The sequence below is a fragment of the Sinocyclocheilus grahami genome, unplaced genomic scaffold (genome assembly GCF_001515645.1).
Source record: "Sinocyclocheilus grahami isolate Dianchi unplaced genomic scaffold, SAMN03320097.WGS_v1.1 scaffold503.1, whole genome shotgun sequence".
In the NCBI taxonomy this organism is placed as follows: domain Eukaryota; kingdom Metazoa; phylum Chordata; class Actinopteri; order Cypriniformes; family Cyprinidae; genus Sinocyclocheilus; species Sinocyclocheilus grahami.
The window spans coordinates 1,525,715-1,531,189 of NW_015505682.1; the positions used below are offsets into that span (position 1 = coordinate 1,525,715).

A 5,475-nucleotide genomic window follows, 5' to 3' on the forward strand; every position below is an offset into this window, starting at 1 on the left:
GCATCATCAGATTGACAGTACTCTAGCCCAATAATGTTGGGGGATCCAGTGGGGGCGGCAGTCATATTTCAAGGTGACCGTGCCACTCTTTATCACAACCCTGCTAAAAGTGCCAGTACGTGTGCTCATTGGCGCCCCTTCAGCTGGTGGCGCCCTAGGCGACTGCCTAGCTCTCTATGCCTAGAAACGGCCCTGGGCAGCATGTTTAGTACTGTCGCTTTAAGAGCTGCACTCATCCCTTTCTCTCTCAACTGTTTACTTGCATTTAGACAACCAACTGTTAAATGTAAACCTTGTGTGTTTTTGACAGTATTAGATGCAAAATCAATCAGACGCGAAAGACAACTTAGTCTAGTAATCAGGCGCTGTTTTAGTGTGCGGTGTGCGCGCGCTTAATGTGTATATGTGCTCAGAAAAAACGCATGTCAGAACAGCACGTCAGTTAAATGTTTAAACAGATGCTAATAATGTACTTTTGTGATTGCGCATAAGTGCAGTGTCCTATGAGTGTAACTCTACTGCTGAGTTGACATTTAATGTGAATGTATGTCGCATTGTACAGTATACTGATACGGCTGCACCAGAACTGCAGCTGATAGAATGTGCGCTGTAGCACTAGTATATGTCGCACTGTAGAGCCCTGGCACAGACTGATTTTTTTCATACCACGTGCAACATATATCACACTCTACAGCCCTGCATTGTGTCATAATATTGGTATTAATAGGTGAGCAAGTAAATTTCTCTGTCCCGATGAAGAAACAAACTCATTTTGGATGGCCTGATAAAGAATAAATATTAAGCAAATGCTCATTTTTGGTGAACTGTTCCTTTGAAGGTGCATTTAACAAATGCCCATTAATTGTCAATAAGAAAAGGCTAATTCACATTCACTGTTTAAAAACAGAATGTATCCATTGAAATTATAATGTTGCAGTGATTGAATTATAATGACAAAGCGCTGTAGGAAGGATGACGTAAACAAGTGCGAGAATGAAGCCCAATGAATATGGACAGCTGCCACTCAAAGTACTTAACAACACCATCACCATCAAAGCATGTCTAAGGTAGGTCATAAAATACTATTTTTAGACATCAATTGGAAAAATCTCCAGTGTTGACCAGAATGCGTACATGTGATATCACCCCTTGTGACTAAGAAAACAGAGGTTTGAGTCAGTTCTTCACTTGAAACTGACAAATTGCTGTAGAATACTCCTTTAGAGCAGGGAAAGAGTGTTTCACTGAACGAACAGCATTCATGGATAAATGAACCTCAATGAATTTTCCTCTGGCGTTCTCACATCTAATTATTTGGATGGGCACAAACCCTTTCAGTAGATGTATCAACACAGTGAGTCAAATGGGGCTTTAAATGACTTCATTATTTTGAGAGAACTGTCAGTGTGCAGGCCATATATGTAAACAGCCGTCACATACAGTCCTGAGGGTTATCATGGGAGATTTATTGATAGTTCCCTCTCATTCAGTCATTCAATTGTGCCTGTGTGTCTTGAAGCATTCAGTGACCTTAGCTTAGAAGAGTTATTCACTTCTCATGCTTGTGAACTATAACTATAAATGAAAATAAACAGAACATAAAAAGAAAACAAAGAACCACAACACAGTTAATATCACAATTAATTAATTTAAAAAAAGTATTTAGTCAGCCACCAATTGTGCAAGTTCTCCCACTTAAAAAGATGAGAGAGGCCTGTAATTTTCATCATAGGTATACCTCAACTATGAGAGACAAAATGAGAAAAAAAATTCCAGAAAATCACATTGTAGGATTTTTAAATAATTTATTTGCAAATTATGGTGGAAAATAAGTATTTGGTCAATAACACAATTTCATCTCAATACTTTGTTATATACACCTTTTGTTGGCAATGACAGAGGTCAAACTTTTTCTGTAAGTCTTCACAAGGTTTTCACACACTGTTGCTGGTATTTTGGCCCATTCCTCCATGCAGATCTCCTCTAGAGCAGTAATGTTTTGGGGCTGTCGCTGGGCAACACGGATTTTCAACTCCCTCCAAAGATTTTCTATGGGGTTGAGATCTGGAGACTGGCTAGGCCACTCCAGGACCTTGAAATGCTTCTTATGAAGCCACTCCTTCGTTGCCCGGGCGGTGGGATTGGGATCATTGTCATGCTGGAAGACCCAGCCACGTTTCATCTTCAATGCCCTTGCTGATGGAAGGAGGTTTTCACTCAAAATCTCACGATACATGGCCCCATTCATTCTTTTGTTTACACGGATCAGTCGTCCTGGTCCCTTTGCAGAAAAACAGCCCCAAAGCATGATGTTTCCACCCCCATGCTTCACAGTAGGTATGGTGTTCTTTGGATGCAACTCAGCATTCTTTCTCCTCAAGTTGAGTTTTTACCAAAAAGTTCTATTTTGGTTTCCTCTGTCCATATGACATTCTCCCAATCCTCTTCTGGATCATCCAAATGCTCTCTAGCAAACTTCAGACGGGCCTGGACATGTACTGGTTTAAGCAGGGGGACACGTCTGGCACTGCAGGGTTTGAGTCCCTGGCGGCGCAGTGTGTTACTGATGGTAGCCTTTGTTACTTTGGTCCCAGCTCTCTGCAGGTCATTCACTAGGTCCCTCCGTGTGGTTCTGGGATTTTTGCTCACAGTTCTTGTGATCATTTTGACCCCACGGGGTGAGATCTTGCGTGGAGCCCCAGATTGAGGGAGATTATCAGTGGTCTTGTATGTCTTCCATTTTCTAATAATTGCTCCCACAGTTGATTTTTTCACACCAAGCTGCTTACCTATTGCATATTCAGTCTTCCCAGCCAGGTGCAGGTCTACAATTTTGTTTCTGGTGTCCTTTGACAGCTCTTGGCCATGGTGGAGTTTGGAGTGTGACTGTTTGAGGTTGTGGACAGGTGTCTTTTATACTGATAACGAGTTCAAACAGATGCCATTAATACAGGTAACGAGTGGAGGACAGAGGAGCCTCTTAAAGAAGAAGTTACAGGTCTGTGAGAGCCAGAAATCTTGCTTGTTTGTAGGTGACCAAATACTTATTTTACCGAGGAATTTACCAATTAATTCTTTAAAAATCCTACAATGTGATTTTCTGGATTTTTTTTTCTCATTTTGTCTCTCATAGTTGAGGTATACCTATGATGAAAATTACAGGCCTCTCTCATCTTTTTAAGTGGGAGAACTTGCACAATTGGTGGCTGACTAAATACTTTTTTGCCCCACTGTAACTGTGAATGTGAAAATGTGTGAAAAATAAATTCATTAATGATATGCTTTAATACCTGACACAAGAAATCCACATAATCTATATGGATTAACTCTACATAGCCTGGACTAGAAACACAAGCTCAAAATCACTGGGATAAACCCTCAATCTATGTATTGATGTCAATTACTCAAGCAAGCACTTAGCGTAGCAAACCGGGCTAAATTTACTCATCAGTCTTGGAAAGAGATTAGACTGCAGTATTGAGAGATGATCAATGTCTAATGCTATAAATGATCTAGTTGGACTCCCCGAGCTTGTTTGGTTTGTTGGAGCATTGATAGAAGGTCTTAGATAGCCACTCCATCATCCACTGGGAAAATGTGCTATATAAGAGTTTTTTTTTCTCATTCTGGGGAGCCTGGTAAAAATCAGATAAAATATATTTCTCAGGATACTGCAGACCTGAGGCTAAACTAACACAAAAGGAACACTCTGCTATCCACTATCAAACAAATTCAACTGTTCTCTAGCATCAGTGTAGGTCAAAGAGGTGTATGTTTTGCTAGCTTCTGCAAGCCAGTGAAGAGTATAGTTATACTTTCCAACATACTGCTAATGCGATAAAACAAGGTTGTAGCTAGATAATTTGTACTGTTGCTTAGAAGAATTATGAGTAACACTTTAGAATCCTGTTCCATCATTATTGAATCACTAACTAATGAGTAACGAAATTAACATTCTAGTAACTATTGTTAACTAACAGAAACGCTTATTAACAAATTAGTAATAACACCATAATAGCAGGCAGTTCACTATTAATTACTATTTTTTTCAGACATTGAAGAGCACTAACAAGAACTTCTATATACAAGTTCATAATTAAAATGAATACATAATGTATAAGTAATTATTAATGAAGACCATGCAACTCCCTAGTAATGACGAATCACTGAAAGCTTATGAGTTTTTGTAAGGTTTGGGATAGTAATTCCTTCTGATGGATTTGGTAACACTTTACCAGTTGGTTACCATGATATAAATGCTTCATAATCAGTTCCAAATGATTAGTAATTATTTTGGAAGGATGTATTAGCATTTGACTACAAATTTGGCATAATTTGTTAATCAAATATTCTTGTAACACCAAAAAATTCTGTTGTAATTTTGCTCAGTTTGAAATGTTAAAGTCCCCATGAAATCAACATTTTTGGGTGTGCTACAAAACAGTGACAGAATTTGCATTTAGAAGATATAAGCGTTCAAAGCTTTTAGTTCGTCACTTCCGCCAAAACGGCTCAATGATTTTTGACGTCACATCTTACTTCATCTTCTCATCAAATCTTCTGACCAATCAAACACTCTCTAGAAGCCGAAGCGCCCGCCCCCTACACTATAAATAGACGCTGAAGCTGCAGCTGAGATCGGTCACTTGTTCACAGTGTAGTATTTCCTGTACAGTGAATGGCACGTAGTGCACAATGTAGGCGAGAGGGAACGATTCAGACAGTGTATGCTTTCGATTGGGGCAAATGAGGTCTGGTTTCACGTTGTGTCACGCGAACCGCGGCAGCGCACAGTCCGATCCAGACTTTGGCTCCGGTCCAGAGACGAGATCGCACGGAGTGGATCAAATGCGCGAGTCGGCATATATTAAATACTTTTAAAACTACACAGCCTCAGCATGATTTTGATCACTGTTTTGTTTTACTAAGAGTTTCATATTGAATCTAGGGGGTAAAGTATTAGACTGTGGCTGTCAAATGGGGCTTTACCAAGCTTAACGGCTCCCTCTGACCCGTGCAGATATAAACAAAACACTATTGGCTCATTTAAAAAGGGGGCGGGGCTGCTCGATATGTCCCGCCCTGTCTTCTTGTTTCATTTGAAATTACGTCACCACATAGAATAACGCTGTGTGTTTCAAGGCACTTCAGGGGACCTTTAAGTTGTACTAAGTGACAAATCAGATATTTGAGCTGACTTATTTAATAAAATTAAATTTAAAATTTAAGGCAGCATGAACACTTTGAAAGTGTTATTGAACTAACAAGTTTATTTTTTGGATTTAGCTCAATGTAGTCACACATTACTTTATGGGTTTCACTTTATTTTGATGGTCCCTTTAACATATTCTGTTGACTATAACTAACGTTTAACTAACTCATTAGAGTGTTAGAGTATTAGTAGATGGGTTAGGGTTATAATATATTAATATGTACTTGCAAAGTTACTTATAGTCAGTAGAATGTCTGTTGGGG

General features: G+C 39.3%; 1 long non-coding RNA gene across 1 annotated transcript in view; it reads right to left on the reverse strand.

Moving 5' to 3' along the window:
* The window catches only part of LOC107554482 (uncharacterized), an 8,013-nt gene extending 2,639 nt beyond the window's left edge, over window positions 1-5,374 (reverse strand). Inside the window, exons 1-2 of the long non-coding RNA XR_001605059.1 lie at window positions 5,308-5,374; window positions 3,038-3,043 (exon numbers count right to left, since the gene is read on the reverse strand). This is a non-coding gene — a long non-coding RNA (uncharacterized lncRNA). The remainder of the gene's footprint in view (window positions 1-3,037; window positions 3,044-5,307) is intronic.
* Between the last annotated feature and the right edge of the window lie 101 nt (window positions 5,375-5,475).